General features: G+C 44.9%; 1 non-coding gene and 1 pseudogene across 1 annotated transcript; one reads left to right on the top strand and one right to left on the bottom strand.

Moving 5' to 3' along the window:
- Positions 1–1,036: 1,036 nt before the first annotated feature.
- Positions 1,037–8,034, bottom strand: LOC100449394 (coiled-coil-helix-coiled-coil-helix domain-containing protein 2-like; annotated as a pseudogene).
- Positions 8,035–14,272: 6,238 nt separating this feature from the next.
- Positions 14,273–14,334, top strand: LOC112131138 (U7 small nuclear RNA). Its single transcript, XR_002913280.1, has one exon. It is a non-coding gene; the product is annotated as a U7 small nuclear RNA (small nuclear RNA).
- The last annotated feature ends 549 nt before the right edge of the window (positions 14,335–14,883 follow it).

Genomic DNA, 14,883 nt, shown 5'->3' with positions numbered 1-14,883 from the left:
AGTGCACTGATCCATCAGGTCTCAAACTCGTTCTTAGTTTTAATTAGGGTGGGACTTTCTTCAGTGTGAACCCTATGTGGTATTATCATGAGAGAAGAGACTTCTCTTCTCTCACAATTTCTGCCTCACATTTCAAATAAATGGAACTATATAATATGTGGTCTTTTGTGACTGATTCTTTCACGTAGCATAATTTCTTTGAGATTCATCCATGTTGTAGCATGTATCAGTACTTCATTCTTTTTCATGGCCAAATAATATTCCATTTAATGGAATAAGTGGATTATTTGGTATAAATATATCACATTTTGTTTATTCATTCATTAGTTGATGGACACGTAGATTGTTTCCATTTTTTCCAAAGTAGCTGGATTATTTCTCATTCTCATCAACAATATATAAGGGTTCCCATTTCTCCACATTCACAGCAACACTTGTTATTGTCTTTTTTGGGTGAAGAAAATCACTTTATTCTAATTAACTCACAAACAAAACAAAACAAAAAAATCACAACAGCTGGTTCAAGGAGGCCACACAAACATTTGACACGCCCCAAATTCTATACTATCTTAATGAAATTCTACCAAATAAGAACACCCTCTTCTATTGCAATTCTGAAGCAAGAAAGTAATGAATGACAGAGGATTGGTTTAACTGACAGTTTTACACTTTATACCTTCACTATTAAATATATATATATATTTATTTATTTATTTTGAGACAGATTTTGCTCTTGTTGCCCAGGCTGGAGTGCAATGGCATGATCTCGGTTCACCACAACCTGCGGCTCCTGGGTTCAAGTGATTCTCTTACCTCAGCCTCCCGAGTAGCTGGGATTACAGGCATGCGCCAGCACGCCTGGCTAATTTTTTGCATTTTCTTTTTTTTAGTAGAGACAGAGTTTCTCCATGTTGGTTAGGCTGGTCTCGCACTCCCGACCTCAGGTGATCCGCCTGCCTCGGCCTCCCAAAGTGCTGGGATTACAGGTGTGAGCCACCACGCCCAGCTATCAATTATATTTTTATGCTAAATTAACTTAGTTATGAGAGCTGATTTTCCATTTCTTCAATTTGAACTTCTTGATTAGATAAATCCATTTGCAAGTCTGCACTGTTTCACCACCTCATGGAAACCCTCACAGAACTTTATGGCTCCCTGATTCTGGGCACATTCCAAAAACCATTTTATCTCATACAAGAAAGGCTACTGCTGCTGTGCCAGGTGGGTTCCTTGAGGCTCCTGGTAAGTGATGTCACCACTTGGGGGCTCAGCATTATTTACTCCACTGAAGCTCCCATTGATGGCCTGACCCAGTATGTGCCCCACAGCAGAGTCCACAGCCATGCCAGCTGCAGTGATTGCCACCTAGGCCATCAGACCTGGCTGCCGGGGAGTGCAGCAGCAGGAGAGCCAGCTGCAGAGGGTGGGGCTGCTGCTGGTGGCTGAGCTGCTGGTGCTGGCCTGGGTGTAGTTCTTATCTGAGGTGCTCAGCTGGCCAGAGGGGCCACGTGGGAGGTGCAGCTTCAGCTTCCACGTGACGTTGCAAATGTGCTGCGGCTCAGCGTCTAGACGTGTGAAACTCTATGTTTCTAAAATTATAGCCATTCTTCTGCATGTGAAATGGTATCTCGTGGTTTTGGTTTGCATTTCCTTAGTGATTAGTGATGTTGAACATCTTTATTTTATTTGGTCATTTATTTTTGAGATGGAGTTTCGCTCTGTCACCCAGGCTGGAGTGCAATGGCTCGATCTCGGCTCACTGCAACCTTGGCCTCCCAAGTTCAAGCGATTCTCCTGTCTCAGCCTCCCAAGTAGCTGGGATTACAGGCGCCCGCCACCATGCCAGGCTAATTTTTGTAGTTTTTAGTAGAGACAGGGTTTTGCCACATTGGCCATGCTGGTCTCTAACTCCTGACCTCAGGTGATCTGCCTGCCTCGGACTCCCAAAGTGCTGGGATTACAGGTGTGAGCAACCATGCCCAGCCTTATTTTTTGTTTTTATGTAGAGATAGAGTCTCACTGTGTTGCCAAGGCTGGTCGTGAACTCCTGGGCTCGAGATATCCTCCCATGTTGGCAGCCCAAAGTGCTAGGATTGTAGGTGTGAGCCACCACGTCTGGCCCTGAACATCTTTAAATGTCTTTATCAGCCATTTGTATATCTTCTTTGAAGAAATGTCTACTTAAGCCCTTTGCTGTCCCCGCACCCGCCAACTTTTTTTTTTTTTTTGAGTAGGAGTCTCACTCTGTTGCCCAGGCTGGAGTGCAATGGGGCAATCTCAGCTTACTGCAACCTCTGCCTCCTGGGTTCAAGCAATTCTCCTGCCTCAGCCTCCCGAGTAGCTGGGATTACAGGCACTGCCACCATGCCCGGCTAATTTTTGTATTTTTAGTAGAGACAGGGTTTCACCATATTGGCCAGGCTGGTCCCTTTGGCCAGGTTGGTCTCGAACTCCTGACCTCCTGATCCCCCTGCCTTGGCCTCTCAAAGTGCTGAGATTACAGGCATGAGCCACCGCGCCCGGCCCCTTTGCCCCTTTTTGAAAATTGGGCTTTTTTTTTTGGCTGGGCGTGGTGGCTCTTGCCTGTAATCCCAGCACTTTGGGAGGCCAAGGTGGGTGGATCAAGAGGTCAGGAGATCCAGACCACCCTGGCTAACACGGTGAAACCCCATCTTTACTAAAAATACAAAAAATTAGCTGGGCGTGGTGGTGGGCGCCTGTAGTCCCAGCTACTAGGGAGGCTGAGGCAGGAGAATGGCGTGAACCCGGGAGGCGGAGCTTGCAGTGAGCCGAGATCACACCACTGCACTCCAGCCTGGGCGACAGAGTGAGCCTCCGTCTCAAAAAAAAAAAAAAAAAATTGGGCTTTTTTTTTTTTTTTAAAGATTATTGAATGTTAAGGTTATACATTCTAGATAAAAGTCCCTTGCCAGATATATGGTTTGCAAATATTTTCTCCCATTCTGTAGGTTGTCTTTTTACTTTCTTAATGGTGACTTATGGTGTACAAAAATTTTAAATTTTGATGAAGCCCAATTTATCTATTTTTTTCTTTTGTCATTTGTGTTTTTGATGCTGTATCTAAGAAGCTATTGCCTATCCCAGGATCACAAATATTTACTTCTATAATACTTCTATAATTTATTTTTGAATGCTAATTTTGTATCCAGCAATTTGCTACTCTCTAATTAATTATAATAATTTACTTTACTTACTGTACTTTCTCTTTTTTCTTTTTCTTTCTTTCTTTTTTTTTTTTTTTTGAGACGAGGTTTTGCGCTTGTTGCCCAGGCTGTAGTGCAATGGCACAATCTCAGCTCACTGCAACCTCTGCCTCCCGGGTTCAAGGGATTCTCCTGTTTTAGCCTCCCAAGTAACTGGGATTACAGGTGCCCGCCATCATGCCTGGCTAATTTTTTGTATTTAGTAGAGGAATTTCGCCATGTTGGTCATGCTGGTTTCGAACTCCTGACCTCAAGGGATCCACCTGCCTCTGCCTCCCAAAGTGCTGGGATTACAGGCATGAGCCACCGGGCCCGGCCCTAATATTTAATATTTTTACCTTTAATTTTTTTTTATTTTTTATTGCTGTTTTGTGCCTAGTAAAATATTGAATAGAAATAGTGATAATGGATATCATTGTCTCATTCCTCATTAACAGGGGAAAGCTTTTAATATTTATTCTTTAAGTTTGATGCTTGCTTTAGGTTTCTTTTAAGATTAAGGAAATTCCATTTAGCTATTTTATAAGATTAAATAAATTCTACTTTATTACTACTGACAGTTTTTCTTTTTCTTTTTTGAGACAGGGTCTTGCCCTGTTGCCCAGGGTGGAGTGCAGTGGTACAAACATGGCTCATTGTAGCCTCAACCTCCTGGGCTCAAGTGATCCTCCTCCCACCTCAGCCTCCCAAGTAGGTGGGACCACAGGCATGTGCCACCATACCTGGCTAATTTTTGTATTTTTGGTAGAGATGGGTTTTCACCATGTTGGCCAGGCTGGTCTCGAACTCCTGACCTCAGGTGATCCACCTGCTGCCTCAGCCTCCCAAAGTGCTGGGATTACAGGCATAAGCCAACACGCCCAGCCAGTTGGTTTGTTTGTTTTCAAATCTGTAGTATCACCTTACAGTTTCTAGTTCCTTAAGAAGTATTTAAATAGGGGTTTTAACAGTATCTGGAGTCATAGTGGACGGTGGATGTATTTGTATTGTCTGTTGTTTCTGATGCTTCTTGCTCATTCTTTGTTGTCTCTCACTGTGTGTCTGGTTATCTTTTTTTTTTTTCTTTTGAGACAGAGTCTCACTCTGTTGCCCACGCTGGAGCGCAATGGCTCAATCTCAGCTCACTGCAACCTCTGCCTCCTAGGCTCAAGCAATTTTCATGCCTCAGCCTCCTGAGTAGCTGGGACTGCAGGTGTGCTGGTCTTGAACTCCTGACCTCAAGTAAGCCACCTCCTCGGCCTCCCAAAAGTGCTGGGATTACAGGCACGAGCCACTGTGCCTGGCTCTGGTTATTTATTTATTTATTTATTTATTTACTTATTTTTTGAGACGGAGTCTTGTCCTGTTGCCCAGGCTGGAGTGCAATGGCATGATCTCAGCTTACTGCAACCTCCGCCTCCCGAGTTCAAATGATTCTCCTGCCTCAGCCTTTCAAGTAGCTGGGATTACTGGTACCTGCCACCACGCCCAGCTAAGTTTTGTATTTTTAGTAGAGACGGGGTTTCACCATGATGGCCAGGCTGGTCTCGAACTCCTGACCTCGTGATCTGCCCACCTCAGCCTCCCAAAGTGTTGGGATTACAGGCGTGAGCCACCACATCTGGCCCCTGGTTATCTTTAGTTATGTGTTGGATATCCTATTTGAAGAATTATTATTATTATTAATTATTATTGAGATGGAGTCTTGCTTTTGTCCCCCAGGCTGGAGCGCAGTGGCGCGATCTTGACTCACTGCAACTGCATCTCCTGGGTTCAAGCAATTCTCCTGCCTCAGCTTCCCGAATAGCTGGGATTACAGGTGGCTGCCAACATGCCCAGCTAATTTTTGTATTTTTAGTAGAGATGGGGTTTCACCACTTTGGCCCGGCTGGTCTCGAACTCCTTACCTCCGGTGACCCACCCGCCTTGGCCTTCCAAAGTGCTGGGATTACAGGCGTGAGCCGCTGCGCCCGGCCCTGAAGAATTATTTATAGAAATAATTTGAGACTTGGAATAATATTATCTTTTCCCAGAAAGGATTTTTTTGTTCCTTACCAAGTGCCTGGGGCACTAATAGTATGAGAAGAGTATGGGATTACCTTATTCCAAGTTTAAATCTTGGTATTTTGTGGGCCATTCAAATGATAAATCTGATCTATAGAGGTCATGAAGGCTAATTTACTTCTGGTTCGTCCTTACTCCCAGGGTGTAGCTATCTAGTTTCCAAACCCAAAGCAGGGAACAGTACACCTTAGATTCCACCTTTTGTCCCCCAGCCCCATAAACCAACAAATGAGCAGCTCAGCTTCTCACATACCTCTTTGGAATGGTCAGACACCTTAAGGTTAAAAGCTATCCCTGCATGCTATGCTAACCTCTCTGGGTTTCTGGCCTCTCTCTAAGCTTGCCTTAGTCATGACTCACCTGAAAGCATTAGTGCTCTGGAAACAAAGCTTGAGGAATTTTTTGTTTCCATATTCCAGAGTGTAGTCCTTTGAGTTCTCTCTGCACAAGAGAGTGTAATTTGCACTAGGAGTCCCCTTTGGCTGGTGCACGGCTTCAGCTGCTTTCTTCAGTTCCCAGTGTCCACCCCAAAGCACCGCTTGCCTATCAGTTGTTTCCTGGGGTGGGCAAATGACCCCTGGGGCAAAGACTACAACAGAATCCTAGTTGAGAGAGAGAGAGAGAGAGAGAGAGAGAGAGAGAGTGTGTGTGTGTGTGTGTGAGAGAGAGAGAGAGAGACAGAGACAGAGACACACACAGAGAGACAGAGATATCCAGAGTCCAGGGTCTACTTTCCTGGTGGCTGCAGGTCACTAACTCATTGTCTTATGTGTCCCTCTCACTTAAGGAACACCTTTTGTTTGGTAAATGCCTCTGGAGGGAAGAGGCCCTGGCTCACTTCTTTCTGTTCTGAGCACAAATTACCCTCACCACCACCCTGGCCCAAGCTACCATCATCTATCTCCTGGATTTAACTGAGTTCCCAGCTTCCACCTTTGCCATTCTATTCTCCTCATAAAAGTGACTGATCCTTTAAAAGAATAAATCAGACATGTCGCTTCTTAGTTTAAAACCTCTCAGTGCCTTTTAAACCCACTCAGAATAAAATCCAAAATCGTTCCCATGACCTACAGGGACTTATATAACCTGGTCCCTGGTTACCACTCAGATCTTATCACCTGTACTTCAGTCACACTAGCTTCCTGCTGTTCCTCAAACAAGCCAGTTATGCTTGAGCCTTAGGGCTTTGTACTTACTGCCTGCAATGCTCTTTACCTTGATATCCTCATGGCTGATTCATTCACCTCCTTTAAGTTTCTGCTAAAGTGTTACCTATCAGAAAGGCCTTCCCTGATCAGCCCATGTAAAACAGCATTCCTTTCCTTTTATTCTTTATGCTCTTATCCAGGTTTATTTTCCTTATAACACTTGTCACCAATTGTCATATTTTATTTTATTTTGTTTTATTTTGAGACAGAGTCTCATTCTGTCACCCAGGCTGGAGTGCAGTGGTGCGATCTTGGCTCACTGCAACCTCTGCCTCCTGGGTTCAAGCGATTCTCCCGCCTCAGCCTCCTGAGTAGCTGGGACTACAGGCATGCACCATCACGCCTGGCTAATTTTTGTATTTTTAGTAGAGAGGGGGTTTCACCATGTTGGTCAGGCTGGTCTCAAACTCCTAGCCTCATGATCCGTCCGCCTCAGCCTCCCAAAGTGCAAGGATTATAGGTGTGAGCCACCGCACCTGGCTATTTGTTTTTAAAAATGTTGTCTCCCTCTCCAGCTAGATTGTAAACTCCATGAAAACAGGGACATATTCTTGTATGTCCAGCATACAAGAGTAAACAGTGCCTTGCACATTATAGGTGACTCATAAATACGGTATTAATGAAGAAATTGTGTAACACCTATATAAAGGAGACTAGGCCGGGCGCGGTGGCTCTCGCCTGTGATCCCAGCACTTTGGGAGGCCGAGGCGGGGGGATCATGAGGTCAGGAGATCGAGACCATCCTGGCTAACATGGTGAAACCCCGTCTCTACTAAAAAATACAAAAAAAAAAAAAAAAAAAAGAAAAAAAAAATTAGCCAGGCATGGTGGCGGGCGCCTGTAGTCCCAGCTACTCGGGAGGCTGAGAGCCAGCAGAATGGCGTGAACCCTGGAGGCATAGCTTGCAGTGAGCCGAGATCACGCCACTGCACTCCAACTCCAGCCTGGGCATCAGAGCGAGACTCTGTCTCAAAAAAAAAAAAAAAAAAGAGACTAAAATTAATCCAGAGGGACAGCAAAGGATTGAATTTTGCAAAAGTAGTAATTATTCCCAAATTAATTTATACATTTATCACCATTCTGATTTTAAAACTGCACAGTACTTTTTGGATCACAAGGTCAGGAGATTGAGACCATCCTGGCTAACATGGTGAAACCCCCGTCTCTACTAAAAATACAAAAAAAATTAGCCGGGTGTGGTGGTGGGCGCTTGTAGTCCCAGCTACTTGGGAGGCTGAGGCAGGAGAATGGCGTGAACCCGGGAGGCGTAGCTTGCAGTGAGCCGAGATCGCGCCACTGCATTCTAGCCTGGGCGACTGAGCAAGACTCCGTCTCAAAAAAAAAAAAAAAAAAAAAATTACACATAACATTAAAACCAAAGGGAAAAAACCCAAAAACCAGTTTGTTACTTCACATGGCATTGGGCAGCTGCTGCTAATTTAAGTTGAAAGCTCTATAGCTAGCTAGCTACATGACTGATTCATCAGTTTGAGATTTGTTCTCCTGTCAAAAGTTTAAGTCTGATGGAAGGTTGGTCTCACATTCTGGTGTTTGGACATCCCTTAGCTAGCATATGTCTGGTCAAAAAGATCTTTGTGGGCTGGGCACGGTGGCTCACGCCTGTAATCCCAGCACTTTGGGAGGCCGAGGCGGGCGGATCACGAGGTGAGGAGATTGAGACCATCCTGGCTAACACGGTGAAACCCCCGTCTCTACTAAAAATACAAAAAAATTAGCCGGGCGTGGTGGCCGGCGCCTGTAGTCCCAGCTACTCGGGAGGCTGAGGCAGCATAATGGCGGGAACCCGGGAGGCGGAGCTTGTAGTGAGCCGAGATCGCGCCACTGCACTCCAGCCTAGGGGACACAGCGAGACTCCGTCTCAGAAAAAAAAAAAAAAAGATATCTGTGGCAAGCCAGATATCCTGTCACCTCGCCAAAGGGAAGGTATCCTCTCTAAGCTCTGCCCTCTTGGTTAGGTTGGAGATACCAGGGGATCTTTCTTTTACCACCAAAGGCTCCCTCTAGTGGTACTGCTGCTGTTGCTCTCAGCAGGTGGTGACATTCGCTTAGGGCAGGGAACTGCAGAGAGGGAGCTGAGGAGCTTCCGGCCAGACACAGCCTAGTCGTCTGTGATTTTAGGACTCTGGGCTTGGGTGAAACATCACGTTATTGCTTTGTTTCAGGCTTGATACTACCAGGTGCCTACTCCTTGACCTCTGTTTAAATGAGGAACTTCAAGAATAGACAATTTCACGCGCGTCCGTGTGAAGAGATTACCAAACAGGCTTTGTGTGAGCAATAAAGCTTTTTAATCACCTGGGGGCAGGCAGGCTGAGTCCGAAAAGAGAGTCAGCGAAGGGAGATAGGGGTGGGGCCGTTTTATAGGATTTGGGTAGGTAGTGGAAAATTACAGTCAAAGGGGGTTGTTCTCTGGCTGGCAGGGGTGGGGGACACAAGGTGCTCAGTGGGGGTGCTTTTGAGCCAGGATGAGCCAGGAGAAGGAATTTCAAAAGGTAAGGTCATCAGTTAAGGCAGGAACAGGCCATTTTCACTTCTTTTGTGATTCTTCAGTTGCTTCAGGCCATCTGGATATATGCGTGCAGGTCACAGGGGATATGATGGCTTAGCTTGGGCTCAGGGGCCTGACAGACAAAATGACTCTTTTCAGTTTATTGCATGAAGGAGTTACACTAGTTCAAATTAAAAGTAGATCACCGCCAGGCGTGGTGGCTCACACCTGTAATCCTAGCACTTTGGGAGGCCGAGGAGGGTAGATCACCTGAGGTTAAGAGTTCGAGACCAGCTTGGCCAACATGGTGAAACCTCGTCTCTAATAAAAATACAAACATTTGCCGAGTGTGGTGGCAGGCGCCTGTAATCCCAGCTACTTGGGAGGCTGAGGCAGGAGAATCGCTTGAACCCAGGAGGCAGAGGTTTCAGTGAGCCGAGATCATGTCACTGCACTCCAGCCTGGGCAACAGAGCAAAAACTCCATCTCAAAAAAAATAAATAAATAAATAATTAAAAAATTAGGCGGTTATGGTGGTGCGTGCCTATAGTTCTAGCTACTCGGAAGGCTGGGGCAGGAGGATTGCTTGAGCACAGGAGTTCCAGGCTACAGCGAGCTGTGATCACACCACCGCACTCCAGCCTGGGCTACAGAGAGACTTTATCTCTTAACAGCAACAGCAACAACAACAAGCAAAGAAAAAAGCAGGTGAGGGGTTTCTAAGCATGACACAAGCCAAGTTTTTTGTTTGTTTGTTCGTTTGTTTGTTTTTGAGATGGGGTCTTTCTCTGTCTCCAGGGTGGAGTGCGACAGTGCGATCATAGCTCACTGCAGCCTCGGCCTTTTGGGCTCAAGCTATCCACCCAACTCAGCCTCCTGAGTAGCTGCAACTACACTGCAGGTGGGCACCACCATGCCTGGCTATTTTTTTTTTTTTAATTTTTAATTTTTTAGAGACAGGGTTTCCCTACTTTGCCCAGGCAGGTCTTGAACTCTAGGGCTCAAGAGATCTTCCTGCCTCAGCCTACCCAAGTGCTAGGATTTCAGGCATGAGCCACAATTCCCGGCCCCAAGAAGCTTTAAAGGAGAAAAAGACATAAATTCAACTACATTTAAAAAAATCTTGCATGGCATAAGGCAGCACAAATAAGGATTTTAAAAAACAAATTGTGAATAAATATTTGCACTACATATGAGAGAGAAAACCTTATTTACTTAATACAAAAAAAATTCTTACAAATCAATGACCAATGATGCATTAGAAAAATAGACAAAGGTTATGAGAATATACAGATGGCTAATGTATGAAAGACACTGAACCTCATTAATAACCAAATAAATGCTAATCAAAATATTTCATTTGATTTGTCAGATTAGTAAAGATTTGAAATATTGACAGTTTCCAGGGTTGGCTTGAATATTGATAAATAGCCATTCTTTTAACACTGTCTGTAGGATTATACATTGGGTTAATATTTTGATGCCATTTTATCAATATCTATAAACATTTTAAAGGTATAGACCTTTCTTTTTTTTTTTTGAGATGGAGTCTCGCCCTGTCATCCAGGGTGGAGTGCAGTGGGGCAATATCGGCTCACTACAACCTCCGCCTCCTGGGTTCAAGCAATTCTCCTGCCTCAGCCCCCCAAGTAGCTGGGACTACAGGCACGTGCCACCATGCCCGGCTAATTTTTTGTATTTTCAGTAGAGACAGGGTTTCACCATGCTAGCCAGGCTAGTCTTGAACTCCTGACCTTGTGAACCACCCTCCTTGGCCTCCCAAAGTGCCGAGATTACAGGCATGAGCCACTATGCTGGGCTGGTGTAGACCTTTTGATCTAGCAACTACACTTTGGTGAATATATCTTGTAGAAATACTTAAAGATGGATACATAGTAATGATCATTGCAGAATTATTTGTAACGATGAATACTTGAAAGAAGAAGCCCTAAATATAGGGCATTGGTTAAATAATTGATAGTAATCCACGTAGTACAAATGACAAAACCATTAAAATAATTAGATAAATTGCTACTTAAAGGTTTTTCAAACTTTTAAAAAATTAATAAACTATTTTTTTTAACACTTCTAGGTCCACAAGGAAAATCGAGTGGCCACAGCTTTCTCTTGGTATTGTAGGGATAAAAACCTTCTTCTTCGCTAGTGCTTTTTCATGGAGGGCTAAATGTTGATGTGAATATAGGTCATGGTTGTATAGAGATTGGCTCCTAGTAAATTAAGTGATGGTATGATGATGGCCTTGATTTAAAAAGGTGCTTTTGCTTGATGTGGTGAAAGTTGGTATAGGCTTTATTCTGGTGCTATGAGTAGGGATCTCAGTAGTACTACCTTATGGTTTTCTTGATTAATCAAAAGAGTGGTGATGTAATTCCTCATCTTTTTTTTCTTTTTCTTTTTTTTTTTTTTGAAATGGAGTTTCGCTCTTGTTGCCCAGGATGGAGTACAATGGCATGATCTTGGCCCACCGCAACCTCTACCTCCCAGGTTCAAGGGATCCTCCTGCCTCAGCCTCCCAAGTAGCTGGGATTACAGGCACCCGCCACCACCCCCGGCTAATTTTTGTATTTTTAGTAGGATAAGGTTTCACCATGTTGGCCAGGCTAGTCTCGACCTCCTGACCTCAGGTGATCTGCCTGCCTCGGCTTCCCAATGTGCTGGGATTATAGGCATGAGCCACCATGCCTGGCCGTAATTCCTCATCTTATTGCAGCCTTTTTACTGTATGGTGAGTGGTGGTATGGGTACAGGTTCAGCTCTAAATATTGGTTGCATTGCACTGTGGTTAAGAATGTAGGCTCTGGGCCAGGCACAGTGGCTCATGCCTGTAATCCCAGCGCTTTGGGAGGCTGAGGTGGGTGGAGAACTAGGTCAGAAGTTCGAGACCAGCCTGACCAACATAGTGAAACCCTGTCTCTACTAAAAATACAAAAAATTAGCTGGCATGGTGGCTCTTGCCTATAATCCCAGCTACTCGAGAGGCTGCGGCAGAAGAATCGCTTGAACCTGGGAGGCGGAGGTTGCAGTGAACAGAGATCATGCCATTGCACTCCAGCCTGGGCAACGAGAGCGAAACTCCATCTCAAAAAAAAAAAAAGAATGTAGGCTCTGGTTCAGACTGCATTTTTGACTGCAGTGTATGCTGGAGCTGAGTAGCTTGCCTTCTGGAATTTGCTGCCATCCTTACAACTCACACAGTGAATGCTTATGCAGTTATACTTGGTCCCTTCCTTCACACACTTACCTGCTTGAACCTAGTCTTTGAGTTTGCCACCCCTGCTTCAAGTATTTCAGTTTAGTCATTAAGATGTTGGGCCAGGTGTGATGGCTCATGCCTGTAATCCCAGCACTTTGGGAGACTGAGGCGGGCGGATCACTTGAGGCCAGAATTTTCAGACCAGACTGGCCAAAGTGGCAAAATCCCGTCTCTACCAAAAATACAAAAATTAGCCGGGTGTGACCACATTTGACTCACTCCATTTATTCTACCCTCAACAGGGACTGTACAGATATGCTGCAGTGACCACTCTGTCACAATGCAACCCCATGGAACTCATGTCTGCTTTCTCTAACTCCACCAATTGGAAGGGAACTCTGATTTGGTAGTATCCTGGGCCCCAGTGAATGACTCACTGCATAGGTCTTCTCTGTTTCTCACTCCCCTCTCACTGGTTTGACAATCTGCTTGTTGGCACCCTTCTTCTCTCTGGGATCTATGAATAATAAACTGCTTTTGTTTTTTCATGTGTTTTTGTTATGTTGTCTTCTCTGTACTTCACCTGACTGACACACACAGACCTAATTTTACTCCCAGTGAAAGCTCTCCTAAAGAGTGGCTATCTTGGTAGGAATAAACTGAACACAAGTCAGACAAGAGCCTCAAGGGCAGTTGACGGTATAAACAAGTTTCCTATGAGAGGGACACCTGACCATGGGTCAGATACCTAGGCATTAGGCCATCTGCTAGGATAAAGAAGTATCCTGTGAAAGGCACAGTGTAAATATCCACAAACAATCCCCTGGAACCTGATCAGGGCAGGGCTAGAGTTTACACTCCCTCTGCAGAGAAAGATCTCAAGACCAAACTAGAGAAATACGACATAATTTTTAGGTCTTGGAAAACCAATAGCAATGCTATTCCTACTTTCTTTCATTCTTCTCTTTGAAATTAGCATGGCTGCAATGTTTCTACAGTATGGAAGGTTAAAAAAAAAATAGTATCCTCAAGTTCTGGGAAGATAAAAGCTTGAATAAATGTTCCTGACACACTCTTCCTCCTGAATCCTGCTGGAGAGTAACACAACAGTCAGGATAGGTAAGGTGATGGAGCCTAAAAACTGTATTTAAGGCTATATTTCTTTTAGGATTTTCTAGTGGGGATGGAGAGCAGATTTGAGCAGCGTCCAGCCTATGACTGCATACGGCAGTGATGCTAGCATCTGACCATTTCTTCCCAATATGGGACACTTTATTTTATTTTTAAAATTAATTTTAATTTAAATTTAATTTAATTAATTTTTTTGTGACAGGGTCTCATTCTTTTTTTTTTTTTTTTTTTTTTTTTTGAGACGGAGTCTCGCTCTGTCGCTCAGAGCGAGTGCAGTGGCGAGATCTCGGCTCACTGCAGGCTCCGCCTCCCGGGTTCCCGCCATTATGCTGCCTCAGCCTCCTGAGTAGCTGGGACTACAGGCGCCCGCCACCATGCCCGGCTAATTTTTTGTATTTTTAGTAGAGACGGGGTTTCACCGTGTCAGCCAGGATGGTCTCGATCTCCTGACCTTGTGATCCACCCGCCTCGGCCTCCCAAAGTGCTGGGATTACAGGCGTGAGCCACCACGCCTGGCCAGTGAGACACTACAAATAGGCAATTTTGGCTCTGGAGTTCCCCTGCTGAATTGGCTGAGACTGTCTGATCTGCTTAGTGCCAAGAGAGAGTCAAGGGATAGGGCAGGGTACCTCTCTCTTTTTTTTTTGAGACAGAGTCTCGCTCTGTCGCCCAGGCTGGAGTGCAGTGGTGCGATCTAGGCTCACTGCAAGCTCCGCCTCCCGGGTTCACGCCATTCTCCTGTCTCAGCCTCCCGAGTAGCTGGGACTACAGGCGCCCGGCTAATTTTTTGTATTTTTAGTAGTGACGGGGTTTCACTGTGTTAGCCAGGATGGTCTCGATCTCCTGACCTCGTGATCCACCCCCCTCAGTCTCCCAAAGTGCCGGGATTACAGGCGTGAGCCACCGTGCCTGGCCAGGGCAGGGTATCTCTCTTAAAACCTGGGGGTGTTACAGCTCTTTTAGAATTTGTCTAGCAGGCTTTCCAGTAAATACCGGAAAGCCCTCAATGAATTTTAAATTAAAAAATTTAAAAAAAGAAACCTGGAACAAAGACTGATTCTGCTCTATGAAGCCTGTTCTATGAAGGTTCAACCTGCTCACCTGCTTTCCTGAAGCCCTAAGGGACCTGACTGATTCACATGACCATGATGGAAGTTGAGGAAAACTATTTTGCTGGCCTGAATTACTTTCAGCCCCTATGGTTGGAAGAGATTGCCACGTATGCTCAGGGAGGCTTGGGGCAAAGAGGCTTCCTTCCTATGTCTCAGCAAAGGCATATCTCTTCATCTAGTTGATTTCTCACCTACAACAGCAAAAACTGCTTAGTCTTCCACCACTCACTGGTTTACCACTGCTCAGGAGACCCTAATCTGACCTAACTGCTAAGGAGTCAAAACCATGAGCAGGTAAGGAGAAATGACCCATTTGAGGACATTTATTAACTAGAGGGAGGAAGACTAACTCACACAACTAGACAGATGGCTTCTATTGATGCAGAATCACAGGAAGAATCAGAGAATTAGTAAATGATTAAACAAGTTAATATTTGTAAAA

This window comes from Pongo abelii, chromosome X (genome assembly GCF_028885655.2).
Source record: "Pongo abelii isolate AG06213 chromosome X, NHGRI_mPonAbe1-v2.0_pri, whole genome shotgun sequence".
Lineage (NCBI taxonomy): Eukaryota > Metazoa > Chordata > Mammalia > Primates > Hominidae > Pongo > Pongo abelii.
Note: the sequence above shows the minus strand (reverse complement) of the source record. Positions and strands in the feature narration are given on the sequence as shown.